This window comes from Leptosomus discolor, chromosome 15, assembly GCF_034619465.1.
Source record: "Leptosomus discolor isolate bLepDis1 chromosome 15, bLepDis1.hap2, whole genome shotgun sequence".
NCBI classification, from domain to species: domain Eukaryota; kingdom Metazoa; phylum Chordata; class Aves; order Leptosomiformes; family Leptosomidae; genus Leptosomus; species Leptosomus discolor.
In genome coordinates, this window is record NC_141405.1 from 10,398,251 (window position 1) to 10,414,912 (window position 16,662).

General features: G+C 49.6%; 1 pseudogene; it reads left to right on the top strand.

The window, feature by feature from the left end:
* The first annotated feature begins 8,095 nt into the window (after nucleotides 1-8,095).
* Nucleotides 8,096-15,143, top strand: LOC147414403 (tektin-3-like; annotated as a pseudogene).
* Nucleotides 15,144-16,662: the final 1,519 nt, after the last annotated feature.

Consider the following 16,662-nt stretch of genomic DNA (forward strand, 5'->3'; position numbering starts at 1 on the left):
ATTAGAAGCTAACATCCATATGAGGCGGAACGCATTAGTATTAATAGTAAAGTGATAGGTAGAAGCAGATGACTGATGTATGTATAGCACAATTGGAGTTTATGAAAAACTGCAAGTCATGATGACTTTGGAAAATTATGCTATATAAGAAAGTGCATCTGCACAATAAAAGGAGTTTCCTGATATAACTCGTATTGAGTCTTTTGTGGATTCTCCAACTCCCGTCTCCGCAATTGGCAACGCATTTCTTTCCTCCATTTGAGCCATGACCAGAGGAATTTCAGTTGCAGCTTCTCTAATTTCTTTCACAAATACTTTCCCCTTTCCTGCAGCAGATTTCCCAGACATTAGAGAATTCCCAGGTCCCTTTGGGCTTTGATTCTCTCCATGCCAGTTTTCCGTAAGTTGACAATATTGATGTTACTTCTGGTAGCTGACACTCTAAAATCTCCCTCAAGCAATTTAGTCATCTAACCCTATGTGTGCTTCAGTTTGAGTCTGTTTTTTCCCCCTCTCACAGTGTGTCCTATGCCCATCCCATGGCAGGAGCCAGCCCTGCCACAAAACTCCTGTAAAATGGGTCTCTAGGGAGAGGGTTTGGGGTGAAATTCTAACAGACACATGGCTTGTGGCAGGGTCTCCTGCACAGGGATGGATTTTCCTCCCATGACTGAGCTGCTGGTGAGTAAAGCTGCTCGGTTCAGTCACTGCAGGGTTGGTTTTGGGGTTGTAGCCAAGCAGCCTTTATCTTTGACGTACACCAGGTGCATTAAACCACTGTCCTGCCTTCCTGCTTCTGATGCATGAGATGCTTTTGCTTTCGTATCATTAAATGATTTGCTTTCATAGATCACTTCTATATAGCATCCCCGGCTGCCTCAGCTGCCTTTCTGCACTGATGTGATGTTTCCTTTCTTTAAATGCCTTCAGTCCGAAGAACGACGTGCCCGCTTTTATCGCTCTTTATTGCTGCTTTATTGCTGGCTTTATCAGCCAAGTTGCTAGGAAAGTTAGTTTGTGGAAATTCCTTTGCCTCCCACAGCTATATTCCCACCCTCCTGCATCATTCCAACAGACCCTGCAAAGCTGGGCTTGTAAACTAATTGTTTACTGACTGGAGGAAAGAAAATAAATTAATAAAATCAGGACAGCGTTGCTTCATGCAAGGGAAGCTTCATGTTGGTGCAGGACCCAGTTGAACAGTTGAGGCCAGTCCATCAAGAGGCTATTTAGAAAAGAGGCTTGGGTGCTCTGTTGTCCAAGAAGGGAAAAATCATTGAATGTCCTGCAGAATTCTGATAGGAATTTGGGTGAAATGAATGCTTGCCAAAAACCATGTTAACAGTGTATTGCATAACTAATGCAGATTATTATGCTCGAGGGAAACAGACTTCCCAAAACGGCATCAGCAGTCAGAAAAAAAACCAAAACAAACTCATTGCGATTATTTAAAAAAAAAAAAAAAAAAAAGGAGAGAGAGAAAACTGGCAAAATTCTGAGGAAAATTTTGGCAGTATAGGACCATAGAAATGGCTGTGCTGGCTCAGATCAAAGTCCAGAAAGCTCCAGATTCAGCCTCTGACAGAGCCAACAGGAGACGCTTAGATAAAAGCACCAGAGCAAGGCAAGCACCCTGTGATACTTTCCCAGTCTACTTTCCCAGCTTCCAGCAATTAGTATCTCAAGGACTTCCTGAGCTGACAGGGCTGTCTTTGAATTTAATATCCCCCGATGGATTTGTTTCACAGGGTCTTGTTCCAGTTGTTCTTCGAGCCCGTGCAGACTTGCAGCATCCACTGTGTCCCTCAGTGGGGAGCTGCAGGGGATGGAGTATCATCACCCTCGGGGCATCGGCAGCCGCTTTTGGCACCCTGGAGGAGATTAAAAAAGGGCTCAGGCCTTGGACCGCTGAAGCCAAAAGTGTAAAACTCAATAGCTCGGACAAAAATGTGGCTCAAAGCTGTTTTAGATCTGTGTCCTCTGTAGGTTCAACACAGGAGATCACAGCGGGTTGGCTCCTCTTATATGCTGTCAGCATGCAGGAGATGAGCGCGAATCACAATTTCTGAAAGTATCTGAATATGTTCTGACACAGTCATGTCCCCGCCAGGAAGCTTGGTTGGGATTTTTTTGGTTTTGGAGTCAGTGGGTGAATGTTGGTTTCGTTGAAGCCAGTGGGCTTTTCTCCAGTGCTTTCAGTCTGACTCTATCAGTGACGACAACTGGCTTAGAGTCGAAAGTAAAAAGTTGGATGAAGTCGGGTTTTGGGCATGAACGCAGACAGGACTAAAATATTTTAGAAATTTTTCTTGGTTTGGTGGAAAAGAAATGGCAGGAAAAGTAAGTCAATGTCTCCAAGATGTATTAGACCTCTTGTTTTAGAAGTTTGCTGAAGTTAAATGTCTCCCCTTCTGTTTTTCTTCTGCTTGAAATGGCTTTTCAGATAGCCATTCCACCAGTTTTATCAGAAAAGGTACAAGACCACTCTTTCAGTGCATTTTGATCCAAACGGCGTTTTACGCTGGAGAAAAGGCCCATTCCTCTCACAGCCCTGCTGCGTGGTAGCCGTGAGGCTCAGTAACCCGCAGCAGCACCCCTTCCTGGGGCATGCGTCTGCCTCCTCCCCGGCCGCCTGGCTGAGACCCAGCCGCGCTCGGTGCACATCCCTCCGTGTGCTGGGGAAAGGGCAAGAGCCTGGCAGCCCTCTGAGCTCTGCTCTCGCTGCCAGCTGGGGGCCAGCTCTCAAAGTGGAGAGCATTCCCCCAGCCCTTCAGCTGGAAATACTTATTTAGTAGTTATTTTCTCTCTGGGTGTGTGTATTTTTATATATTTTTATTTGTTTGTTTGTTTGTTTGGAGGAGCATTATAGGTTCTCCATAAAATGTGAGTCAAACCATATATTGCTCTCCTTACTTCCCTAGTCGCACAGTTGTCTGAAACGAGGATTTTTTTCCCCGTTGTTCTGTCCCCAGCCCCACGTGAGCTGCGGGCTCGCTGATGGCAACGCAGGTTTCTGCCCCTTCCCCTTTGCATTTCAAATCCTCCATTGCTAGTGGTCTGAATCAACAGGGTAGGGAAGAGGACGGAAATCCCTAAAATTGTGATGACAGAGCAAAGTCTTGGGGTTAAACAAGTTCATCCCCAAGAAAATCTTGTCTTTTTGTGTAGTTTGAAAATGCTTTTTTGAAGAGTGGTTTCATTCACCCGGCCCGGGGAAGGGGATGGTGTAGTGTATGCTGGACCGATGGTGGCAGAGCCCGTGATGGGCTGGTTCAGGTGATGCCGCAGACACAGGTAAATGAGGCTTAGACCCTTCTCAGCAAAGTCATCAAAGTCCACCACTGCCTTGTCAGACTAGCATCTGAGCTAAAGTGATATAAACCCCACTTTCCCTCCTGAATTATCATTATTTTATTCTAGAAATTCAAGCTGAAGCATTGTAAGAGTTTTAAGTTATCCCACGGAATAGATTCAAAGTGAGAAATCCACATTTTTTTACCCAGTGTTTACACAACCTGTCAATCTTACAGTATTCTCAGCACAGCCTGTGGCAAATCTTGTTTGTACACAAAATATTTTTCAAATTTATCGTGGCGCCTGCTTTTATTTAGGCGGTGATGACCACTGCCAGCCACACTCGTATGGAGGCTGAGCTGGGGCAGCTGGGCAGCTTTCGAGCCCCTTGATGGGGAGCACTGTGCAATTCCCTGGCCTGTGCCGGGTCGGGCGGCAGCGACGTCTCTCCAGCAAAACCCCAAGGGCTCTGCTGTGGCCATCCTCACTTTCTCCTCTCCTGGCCCGGACAGTCGCCATCCGGCACCTCCTGCTTTCCCTGCAGTGCTCTCACGTGAGCTCCCTGGAGCAGCACGGCCCCCTGTCCCGAGAGCTGCCATGAGAGCACGTGCTCAGCAGATGTTTTTCCAAGGCCCTGCTCTGTTAAGTTGATGCACCTTTCCAAGAAAAGAAGTGTCTGAGGAGCACGGGAGTGATGTGCTCTTCTCCCTGGGTTTCCTCCACAGTTTCTAATCCACAACTCTCAGCCAAAATAGGCTTTGTTACCCGCAGGCTACTCTTTTCCCTGATTTGAGTTTCAGATATTTCTCTGGTGCTTAAAAAGCTGCTTTTGGCACCCTTTTCAGAACTGGAGCCGAGGTGGTTTTGCTCTCCCACCTTCACGGAGGAGCTCGGGTGCAGTTATGTGACCCCCACGCCTCCCGCCTGCCTTTCACCACTGTGCATCTCCCCGCTCTGCTTTTGGGGAACGGGTCAGGTAATTTGTCCAGAGACACAGCAGCCCAGATCACAGACCTACAAACCCGAATCAGAAGATCGCCTCTAACGGCAGGCTAGATCGCAGCCCTTGGGGACAAGACCCTTCTCGCTCTGTGTTTGCACAGCCCAGAGCGTGACGCCATCAGCACTACCAGGGTCCTCCCGTTTCAGTGCCTGTTCTCAGGCTAAAGCCTGAAATAACTGGGGAAGGACCCTCTCCAGGAATCATCCCTGATGTCGCTGCGTGACTGGTGTGTGATGCCCTGATGCTGCATGAGGCTGTGTCATGGTGGAGCTCCTGGGGACACTGTGCATCTTCTCACCTGGGGTGCCAGCGCCTGGTGCACCCACCCGCCCCAGTGGAGCCTCTGCTGGGCCACGGGCTGGCCCAGGAACACCAGTGCAGGCACTGGGTTGCCCATGAGGGCACTACTTTGCCCATCAGGAGCACTGGGTGGCACACGGTTGCCCATGGGTGGCACTAGGATGCCCAACGGCTGTACTGGGTTGCCCGTTGATGGCACCGGGGGTTGTCCAGGGACAGGATCAGGTTGTCCAGCAAAGGCAGTAGGTTGCACAGAGTCTGCACTAAGTTGCCCAGGAGTGGCACTGGGTTGCCCACTGAGGGCAGTGAGTTCATAGGATCATAGAATCACAGAATGGTTTGGGTTGGAAGGGACCTCAAAGATCATCTTGTTCCAACCCCCCTGCCATGGGCAGGGACACCTCCCACCAGACCAGGTTGCTCAAGGCTCCATCCAGCCTGGCCTTGAGCACTGCCAGGGATGGAGGATCATAGAATATCTCAAGTTAGAAGGGACCCATAAGGATCAGCGAGTCCAACTCCCTGCTCCTTGCAGGACTACCTAAAACTAAACCCCATGACTGAGAGCATTGTCCAGCTGCTCAACACTTGCCCAACAGCTGCACCTGCTTGCCCAGGGGCTGCACAAAGCTGCCCAGCGAGAGCGGTAGGTTGCCCAGGGCAGGAACTAGGGTGCCATACGAGGGTATTTTCTTGCCCAGGGCTGGCCCTGGGTTGCCCATCGAGAGCGCTGTGTTGCCCGAGGGCTGCATCAGGTTGCCATGGCAGCTGCAGGGAGTCGGCCCGGGCAACACCCGGTCACCCGCTTCTTATGTCACTGACGGCACCGGGGACGCTGCAGTGCCTGGCAGAGCTGCCACCGAGCCTGGCAGCACAGCAGTGAGCAGCAGCCCCCGGGGCACCCTCAAGCCTCCGCAGTGCACCCCGCATCCAAGCAGCTAAGGGTGAGCAAGGGGAGGACTAAAAAAGCAGAGATATTTCTCCTGATCTTCTGCATTATCTCTTATGTCGCCTAAGTGTACCCCAGCTAGGTGGTTGGAGGCTCCCGTGGTGTGTCTGTGTTCAGGGGTGGCAGAAAGTAGCACCCTGGGATGACTTATCCCAAGAGGGTGCAGGGACATTTATTTCAGCTGGAAATGCAGGGGAAAGTAACCCTGGTCCATTCCCAAGTTCTTAAATATGTGTCTGTCAGTGGCTGAAAGGGAATAATTTATTTGCAGGGGTAGGAGCCAGGGAAGCAGTCTCCCACTCTCGGAATGCTGTTTCTCACGTATAAATAAGTGGCACGGAGTTAAGGAAAGTGCAGTCGCCTGTCCCTAGCAGGGACAAAAGGGCTGAAGTGACTGGTTTGTGGGAACCGACACACACAGTGGTTTTTGTTGGACCTGAGCACAGACGTTTCATCCTCAGCTCTGCCAAACTGGCTCGGAGGGTTGTGTTTGTGAAAGTTTTTCTGCTAAATTTGAGGGTGTGAGTTTCCCGCTGCCTATCCCACAGCCTCTTCAGCCAGGCTGGATCCTGGGGCGAGACTCGGTGCCCACAGCTATGCTGCTCTCAAGTCAGGTACTGGGGCAGCCCATGCCAGCATGGCCAAAATTGCTCAAGGCTTGCAAATACTGTCCTCAAAGTTCAGTGATTTCCCAGCTGCGGGCTGTACACTTTTGCCCTCTGACTCATCCCTATTTTTCTCCGATTTGCCCGAACTGAAGGTCCTGTTATTCTCCGGTATTCGCCGTTCTCTAATTTAATAGCTGCATTCTGAGACATTGTTCATCTGAATGCACCAAACTGCTACAGGCACAGGTGACGCAAGAAGTCTCTTAGGTCACCTGTCCCCATAGCTAGATGTTGGAAAACGTGCAGTTTAATGAGTCAATGGGCTGCGAGCGTCCGGCATGAAGGAGGGTTACCCTCGGTGTACAGCAACAGCAGCTCCCAGGCAGAGCCTGCCTGTCTCCGTGTGCCTCCCATCCATCGCCTTTTAAGCCTTTAGGAAGGAAAGTAGGAAACTGTGACTCCTTCGTCCTGCCCTTGTGTAGAGAGAGGCATTCTTTGTTGCAGAGGTGACTAAAATGAAAGAAACTCTCTTTCCCAAGGGTTTAATGATTTTAAAAATAAGGCAGTCTCTCTCAGCTCGCCTACACATGCAAAGTGATTAGGGTAGCCCAGGAGGAGCAATTAAACCTCTAGCCACGTGATCGCTTCTGTCGATGCTTTGTTCTAGAATAAAAGTGAGTTTATTTCATGCAAACATCCCATTTTTAAAGGAATAAAGTTGATTTCATGCTGTGACAAATAGGATTTAGCACATGCTTCAGGTCAATCTCCCCTCCCACCCAGGGATCTTGTTGTAGCACACCAGCGTCCCAATCTTTCACTGCGGCTCCGAGCCAGGCTGGGAGCAGTGGGGATGGGATGGTGTTAGGGGAAGGACACATCCCTGCAACACAGCACCTGGCTACAACAGCTATAGGGACTTATTCTGCCCGTGGGTGACACCTGTAACCATACAGAAACTTCACACCGAGCACAGCATACCCTCCTGAGTGTTTGTCCTTAGATGAGGTGTGTCAGGTACATTCGGTGGCCCCTCTGCATTATATTTCTGATAAAATTGACTGATAACCTTAATCTGAAAAGAGCAATGGCACCCACATGCCTTACACAGTTATTGGTAGCAAAATCTTCCTGTGTGACTCTTCCCCTTAGGGTTACTGCAAGGCTGGTGTTTACGAGCTGCTCTGAAAAGACTTTGTGGGATATCTCCTTTCCAAGTGCATTTGTTTTACAGCAGGTGAGCCAGAGATGTTTTTCTTCCTTTGCAAGTCCAGAGATGGCTGTTCTTTTTAGGTTGAAATGGGGGGGGGTGGGGTGGGGTGGGTGCAGGGGTGGGGTGAAATTTGGATATAGTCCAAATTTAAGCAAAGCTCAGCTCACCTGCGGACACCTCACTCAAGCTTTTACTGCAAGTGAAAATAGAGATGATGAGGATGGATTCCCTCACCCACAAACCGCGCTGGGTTGGTAGCAGCTGTGCATCCAAAGCTATCACGGCTGGTAATGGAACTTTTAAAGAGGAAATTACAGCAGGAATACTATAAGATCAGCAAAAACGCTGGCCAAAAGAAACAAATGAACATCAGAGAATCAGCAACTACAGTTTCATTGGACGGACAGACAAAATGAAGGCACAGTATCTGTCATTCTCCTTAGTAGCCATGATTTGTTTCTCTCTACATTCCAAGACCTGATGAGAGATACTGACAACAAAGTAAAATCCTTATATATAAAAATGCTTGGGATGCTGTCAGAAGGGATTTGCTTTCAAGAGTTTTAGGCCTGTCCAGGCGATGTGTGGGTGCTGTGTGCATCGCTCTTCGTATTTTAAGTTGCGTGTGTCGCTGTAAGAAGTAGCGCAAGTGCAGGAGCTTACTGAGTGAGGTTGTCTTCTTCTGTCTCCTTTGTGCAGGACACATACCTGAATAGCGGCGTTCAAGAATGGAGCTGGTTGGATCTCCCTTAACTGCAACATATGCCCATCCAAGATCAACACCTACCAAGTTTCTGCCTGCCATCAGCACCATGGCTTCAAGCTATAAGAACCGTTTTCCTTACTACCCCTTGCCTCAGAGCTTCAGCCTCCCCCGGATGCCCAGAGCCTACTACAAAGCAGCTGCCATCAACCCAACTTTGGCTCCCTTTTCCAAAAGCTCCCAGGGGTTACCCCCAAGCAAGATGCTTCCTTTTGTTTCCAACAGAACAACCCTCTTCAGCCGGTACACCTCTGACGACTGGTACATGTCCAATCTGACCAACTACAAAGAGTCGGAGACTACCCGGCGCAATGCCGAGTGTCTGAGAGTCGATACCTCCCGTCTGATTCACGATAAATATCAGCAGACAAAGAAGACCCAAGTAGAAAGCACCAAAAACCTGGGAGATCGTGTCCAAGAGATAGAATTTTGGAAGTCAGAGCTCTGCCATGAGCTGGATGAGATGATCGGGGAAACGAACGCACTCACAGACTTGAAGAAAAGACTGGAGAGAGCCTTGGCTGAGACAGAGGCCCCTCTCCAGGTAAGCACCCTGTCCGGTGGGCTGCAAGCTGTAGCCTACTGCTGAAACATCTGCAGCCATTCAGACGCCCAATTAAGTTTCATTGCAGCTCCGTAACGTCTAGAAAGTTTTTATTAAGAGACCATTAGTTAAGTTAGTAATAAACAAATGCCTTGCCATCTGCTGCCTCCCCTATCAGTACGTACTGAGCCCATCAGAACAGTATTTGCTTAACCAAATATTTTTATAAGTGGTACATCCAAAATCCTGGTTTGGGAGACAAAAGCCCATGTCCTCCTACGAGGCTCTGGCGAGGTCAGCCTCAAGCCTGACACAGGTCCCTGCCTTCAGCTGTGGCTGCGCCAGGGACACGTGTGCTCCCCCACGTTGATTTAATGCTGATGTTGCAGCTCGGCTGCTCGTTGTCAGCTAAACCAGCTGCCCTGGGCACTTTTTTTCCCGTGCTGTCGTCTCTGTGCCCACCTACAATTTCATTTCTTACATTACTTGACATGGGGACCATCCCTGTAGGGATTTGCAACCAGCAGTGATGGCATGTCCCCAACAGGTCACTCAGGAGTGCTTGCTTCACCGGGAGAAGAGGATGGGCATTGACCTGGTCCATGATGATGTGGAGAAACAGCTCTTTGTGGTAAGTTTGTCAACACAGATCATGTGTTATTTTTACCTAAACTACTCTGAACAGGTTTTGCAGCCCTGTTCCCTCTCTGGCTCCTTAGTGCCTGTGAGGTGCTAAACTCTTCAAACCCCCAAAACCTGCAGGGCCAGGGGACGACGTTCCCCCACGCAGCAGCGTGCCCACACGGTGTGGGTAAGACTTGCCCTGCCAGAGGCAGGAATAGCTGAAAACCAGCTGTGTGTTTGTGTAGCCTATCAGGGTCCTCTGTCCCTCTTCAAGGAGCTTGTGGGACTCTCCTGCCTTTCAGAGCCCTGCCGGCACAGGATCTATAAGTATCTGTCACATACATGTGATATATCTCTATATATCTGTGTCACATACATATATATTACGCACACATGCACACACACAGATATGGAGAAGGCAGTGTCTGCCCGACAGCTTGTCTGGTTTTCCCAACTATGTTACTTGGTCTAATAAAAGATATTACATCTACCCCCAGCTTTGCTTTGCTCAGAGCAGCGTGGCCGCAGTAAGACTGTGTGTGCTTAGGCAATGCATTTTATAGCAGTCCTAAAACCGCGCACTCCTGCCTGCCTTTATATAGGCTGCTTTAAATTATGAATAAAAAGCAAACACGATGAGAGCTGGCACAGAAGATGGGATCCTATCGCAGGGTACAACAAAATACAATCACTGCAAAGGCATCGCGAAACTGGGAAGGAAACTGCAGCCCCTGGGACTGTGAAGCCACTGCTCTGTTAGAAGATTTTTTCTTATGAGTCAGGCCCTAAAAAAATTGAAAGATTAGTTTAAGGGTCATGAGATTTTAAGAAAATAATTGGAGCTGGTTATCTCCATAATGGCATTTTGGATTTTAAGTGTTTCGGACATATTTAGGCCATGCTTTTCAGCTGGCTCCTGCAGACAGGAGGGCTTAAAAATTATGGTTTTGGAGCACTAATCACCTGCCTCCAGTAGCTGGGGCTTCACAAACGCGATAGATTTGTGCTGAAGTCAAGTGAGCTGAGAGCAGCACATGCCTTCCTCCGGTGGAGCTGGATGTTTCTTAGAAATGGCTTAGAAAGTTACACCAAACTCAAGTCCGTCTCCTCTTGTCCCAGATGGATGGGATTTCTCCTGGGGAAGAAAACATTTGGGGAGCAAAAAGGGCAGATGCTGATTGGGGATGGGGATGTGTAGCGCTGCTGGTCCAGAGAACCTCTATGCCTGTTCATATCAGGTCAGGATCTGTCCCTGTCTCCTATAGTGGAACTAATCATCACTTGACATTGATGTCAAGATGAGAAAACACTTGGCAACCCACCCTGAAAGTGAAGTGGGAGGCCATGGCTGTGGCCACAGCACCCTCCCATCCCCTCCTGGTCGCTGCGCCCAGGCTCAGCTGCACAAGTGAGCGCTCTGGGGTTGGGGGGCACTTTCTCCACTCCCTGCCAGTTTGCTTTGTCCTTGCTGTGTGCACGGTTGGAGAGGCCTGAGGGGATGAGTGTGACCAGGACAACTGAGCATGGATACTGATGGGGTCATGTTTTGCCTTTGCCCAGGAAGCCGACGTCATCAGATCCTGCCAGGAGAGGATGCAGCAGTACCTGGATAAGGCGAAAGCCCAGCTCGCGTAAGGAGGAGCTCCTTCTCTCATGCTGCATTTGCAGCTGCGATGTGAAACCCCGGCAGACCCCCACCTCTGCCCACACCCTACAGCCGTAAAACCTGGGCAGGCTCCATGGGAAGCGGGCAGTGGCGCCCACAGGAGCACGTAGCTGCCCAGGTGGGAGGAAACCATTCCACCCATACATCCCCACCCATGGCTCTTGTTTGTGTGTTGAAGGTCCAACAGGGCAGCCCAGCATGAGCTGGAGAGGGACCTGGCCAACAAGCAGACAGCCTACCGCATCGACGACAAGTGCCACCACCTGAGGAACACCTCCGATGGCATCAGCTACTTCCGAGGGGTGGAGCGGGTTGACGCCACGTGAGTGCACGCTGGGCAGCACGAGAGCACCGAGCTGTCCCTGGGATGCGCGGTGCCTCGCCCTGGCAGGGAACGGGTTGTCCCCAGCCCACTGTAAAGGCATGTGTCTCTGCATGGCACATCCATCCTGCCTGGAAACACCCATCTTGGAGGGGCCGTTTCTCCCTGCTCACCATAAAGGGAGAACAACCCTCTGCTTTCAGCTGGATGCTGAACACGCAGTGGGTGAAAGTGAGTCCCACCTAATTACACATTATATCAGGGTTCAGAGATCAGCCTGAAAATGAACTCAGCCCAACACCTCTGCACAGCTCATTAAGTTTATGCGTATTTTCAAAGATGTGTCAGTGCTTGCATGAGCGCTCTTGGTTGACGTGACGTCTGGGGGGTTCACCCCTGCATGGAGAGGGCCTGGCAGGGAGCCGAAATGACACAGAAGATAAAGAAATAGAGAGCATGGTCCTGGGATACGGTTCAGCTGCTTTTGGGTGCCAGGAATTCAGCTTCGGCTCTGCAGTAGATGAATGGTGACCTAAACCAGCACTCGCAGAGATATGCGCTAAGTGGCAAAGGGCTGAGGGAATATATCTGCTGCTCACAAGGACGCGTGCAGTTTATGGAGGGGCATAGATTGATTCAATCTTTCTAATATTTGAATAATTATTCACAGCTCAGACATATTGCAAATGAATTGCAAAGGATTGATGCTAAAATTCAGAGGGGGGCAAAATGTGCCGAGAACCAGCATGTTTTAAATGGGGCTTATGTGGTATTTAAGTCTTTTGTTGACCTTGTTCTGGCCTACTGCACAGGCGTGAACTTCATCGTGAATGCACAGACAGGGAAATGAATATTATCTAATGCTTGTTCAGTTTAGTATGAAACTGAGATAAGTTATGAGCAAAATTAATTGACTGCAATCTGCGCGTCGACGTGAAGCTGGGAATCACTTGGCACTTAGATGGCTCGAACGTGTAAATATGAGGTCTGACTAAAATCTTCATTTTTCTGGGGGAATCTTTGCTTTGTCTGGGCTTTCATAAGTACCACAGTTGTCTTCATGAACATGTCATCATTTCATAAGCATATCGAACAAATGGTGTCCAGGTGTTTTACCTTCATGTGGTCAAATTAAGAGCGTAGCTTTAACCTGCATTTAATCCACACCGCTCCCATGGCATGCCTGGCCATGGCCAGCTTCAGCAGCATGGGCTTACTGGAGGCCTCTCCTTCCTCCTCCCCAGGATCTCGGTGCCAGAGTCGTGGGCCAAGTTCTCGGACGACAACATTCTCCTCTCCCAGAGCGAACGGGCGGCCTCCGCCAAGCTGCGGGACAACCTCGAGAACCTGCTGGTGGTGACGGCCAACGAGATGTGGCGCCAGTTCAACAGGGTGAACGTCGCCTTTGCCAACCGCATCGCTGAGACAGCTGACGCCAAGAGCAAGATTCAGACCCACCTGGCCAAGGTAGCCTGAACCCCTCCCTTTCGGTGTGACACCGTCACTTCCCAGTGACACCACTCTCCACACAGACCTGGCCCAAGAAGAGGAATGGTTGCTACAAGGAGCTGGTTATAGTATCATTATCTGTTTGAAATTCCAAGTACTGGGGACATTCTCCTTGGAGCAGGACAAGTTGGCACTGTAACTTCCTCTCAAGGGACCCTTTATTTCCCTAGTGCCCAGCAGCAAAGGGATTTCAAGCAGAAGGTGGAAATGCTGTTTGCATCTCCTGGTAGTTACTTCAGAAGTGCTGGCTGCCCTGCAGAAAGTCTTTGCTGGGCCTCTACTGGGGTGCCTGCCGGGGGGTTTGCAGGCTCCCTTCTCCTCCAAGGACATGCTTTCAGGCTCAGTGCTCCAGGTTTGCTGCATGGTCAGCCGTGTGTTTCCCGCATGGCTCTGCCAAGCAGGGTAAGTGGAGATCAGTGATGGGCACCTGGCTCGGACTGCTGGGTCTCATGGAAAGCTTCCTGAAAAGAGCTTGACACGGTATCGATTAACTGAGCAGAGACTGGGCTTGCAGCTCTGCAGGCTGATGTCACGTCTTTAAATGAGGATCCATTAAAAACTTTCCCTCTATGAGTTGCTATTGATGGATGATCAATTCCTGCAAGCAGTAATTTTGGGTAGCTGGTAATTCAATAGATCCATCACTGCTCCAAAATCTCCTCCGATGTGACAGTAACAGCAAAGAGAGGCTTTTCCTTGAAAAGAAATCTGCTGGATCTGTGCCTTGGCATGTGTCAGAGCGACAGGGGTCTGAGCCCAGGGTCTGCTTATTCAACTTGGTTTTTTCTGCAGATGGACAGGAGAAAAGGGAAATGATGTGGTCACTTGAGAATATATCATTTAATTTATGAATGCGGTTTTTTCATGCCAGACACTGCAGGAAATCTTCCAGATCGAGATGAACATAGAAGCCATCCGAAAAGCCATTAGGGACAATGGGCTAGTGTTAAAAGTGGCTCAGACCCGGCTGGATGAGCGCACGCGGAGACCCAATGTGGAGCTGTGCCGGGACACTGCCCAGCTCCGGTAAGGCAGGACCCAGGGCTGGGAGGGTCCTTGAGGAGTGACTGGTCGTAGCGCTCAGGAGCATCACTGGATGACAAAATTAATCTTTTTTTTTTTTTTTTCCCCAAAGAGTCATTCCATAAGTGCACTGGTATAATCAAGAGCAATGATTAGGTATCCCGGCCTCGGGGTGGTAGAAGAGCTCTGCACCCACGAAGGAGGCTGTACGCCATGGCCGGGTACAGCCTGATACCACCCTGTGAAGGGATGGATTTTTCCCACTTGGGTAAACCTCACCTACTCTCCTGCCTGCTTCCCAGCTGTTGGATGGCTTAGTTTTGCAGTATAAGCCCTTTAATCTCTGACAGGCTTGTGTTGAGAGCACTTAGCTGCTTCCTTTTGGGTCACTGCAAGAAAGGATGCACCATGTGGAGAAGCAGTAAGGGCTGTCCTCACCTCCCCTGAGGACACTGGAAATCCTTTCAAGGACATAGTGAGCCCTTTGGGACTGCACCCCAAGGGGCCGTGGAGGAGCAGGCTGCCCTGAGTGCCCAACAGCACCCCATGTGAGGGGTGAGGCACCCCAAACCTCACCCCTCCTCCTAGGAGCCCTCTGGGAATGACTCCACGTGAAGCTTTTTAGAAGCCATATAAACCCAGCCCTTGCATGCCATTGGGTTTTTCCATCCTCCACTTGTTTCACATTCACTTTTAGCCTCTCCCAGCTCCCCCATTTTGCTGTGTGTGCATCCGTGGGTGTGGGGAGGAACGCTGCACAGGGAAATCCGGGTGGGTGAACCAACAAACCCGCAAAACCAAACAGGAACAGGAAACCACAGCTGCTCTTCCCTCTTCTCGGTGGCACAAGCTGCTCCAGGAGATGAGGCTGCACATCGCCGAAGCCTTAGAGCAAACTTAACCATGCCTGCCCACGGAGGTCTGGAGGAGCTCTGCCCTCGCCTTTCCCGTGCATCTGCCAGAAATGAGGGGTTGAGTTACTCCGAGCACACTGAAGGGGGAAATCCTGTCCCCAAGGGGCCCATCACCAACGCCGTGCTAGAAACCACCCCCGTGACGGGACTGTTAATGGGCATTTCTTGCTGTTTTCCAGCCTCGTCAATGAGGTCCATGAAATCAATGAGACGATCCAGAGCCTTCAGCAGCGGCTGAGAGACGCCGAGAACATACTGCAAATGCTGGTGCATGCCAAGTCGATCTTGGAGCATGACCTGGCCACCAAAGCCAACTCGCTGTTCATTGACCAGGAGAAGTGCATGGGGATGCGCAAGACCTTTCCCAACACTGCACGGCTGCTGGGTTACTTTTAGGCTGGGCTCAGCTGAACCCACGCTATCTGTTGCAGGAGTATTCCCAGTTTTGCTAGGACGCATTCCCAGTTTTGCTAAGATGCTTTGAAAATACATGATTAGACTTTCACTTCCTCATGAAAGCCCTGAGTAGAAATTAAACGATCACTTTGTGTGTTACATGGTCTACCAGGATTTTTTATTCCTTTGGTTTTTCACTTTCCGTTGCTTTTCCACAGTGTGCCAGAAAGTAGCTGAAAATATCCTGTATGTGACTGAGAGTAAATCCACCCACAGCGATTCATTCCTACCCTTTCAGTCTGTGATTTTAGGAGAAAAACTCTCATGTCCTCCTCGCTTTGAGCCTGTCTGATGCGGAAAAAGCACAAGGGGAAGTAAAGCTAGTTGTCAGAGTAATTAGCTGTTGACATCTTTAATGTATTTTTAATGGTTCAGGAGAAGAAACACAAACTATCTAGTAAAGCATTACAGTATGTTCTGTTCCTAAACAGAAAAACTTGCATTTTAAGCTGATGTCTAGTGATCATTTTCTTGCTTTTGAAAAATTTTAAATGTCATCTAAAATGTCAGTGCTGGGGTCTTAAAACAAAGAAGTGCTTTTGGCTAGCTAATTGAAGAAAATGCTGCGGTTTTAATCTTGGTGCGTATGGATTGGTTCCTAATTTAACCTCTTGCAAGTAGTTTGTTGGTGGAAGCACCAAAGCACTTTGAAGATAAAGGAACAAATCAGTCCTTAAGTCAGCCACCTCGACTGCCATAGTACCTGCTCTCTGGCTGTAAATTTTACCAAGTGTTTGAATTTTCAGAGGATAAGTCTTTAATCAATCTGAAGTTCAGTGTGAAAGTCACTTTGCAAATTGTCCCGTCAGACTCACGTGTCAGACACTCTCGACTCTTTTAACCTAAGCAGAGCTGAGCTCAGCCTAAAGCCTGTAGGCACCAAGAATCCTAAAGGAGCAGAAGTTCAAGTCCCTTCTCTTCCCTCGGGAATCCAGGGCATGGACCTCCTGGCCCAGCGTGGGGACTCTCAGGAGCTGAGAGCATCTTCTCTCGTCTCGTACCCCCAGATGACTCCAGCTCACAGCACAGGTCCAGACAGACCTGCCTGCCCTCCCTGCTCTCCCAGGGGCAGCCCCCGAGAGCTGTAACCTGTGCCAAGGTCCTGCCCTGGCCCCAGCATCTTGGCAGGATCTCTCTTCAGAGCTGCAGCCCTAAACAGGAAGCAATTGTCTATTTTTTTTTTTTTCTTTCTTTTTTACTGGCACTTTTGTCTCACGGAGACTAAAAATAGGTTTCCTCTACTTTGTGTGTATCTTGGAGCCAGAGTCTGTCGGAGACAGCAGCCACCCTTTCTAAAGAGACGATATAACCGCAAGCAAGAAAAACTGTCCAGCTCATCGCACCTTCCCTTTCTGCACTTATCTCCCTCCCCAAAATAAGCCGATGGCATGCTGAACTCATAGGGACTTCCAGTTTTTGTTGGCACCCTCGCTAGCCTTTGTGCTGCTTTGAGCTGTTACTCTCCCTGTGTTCC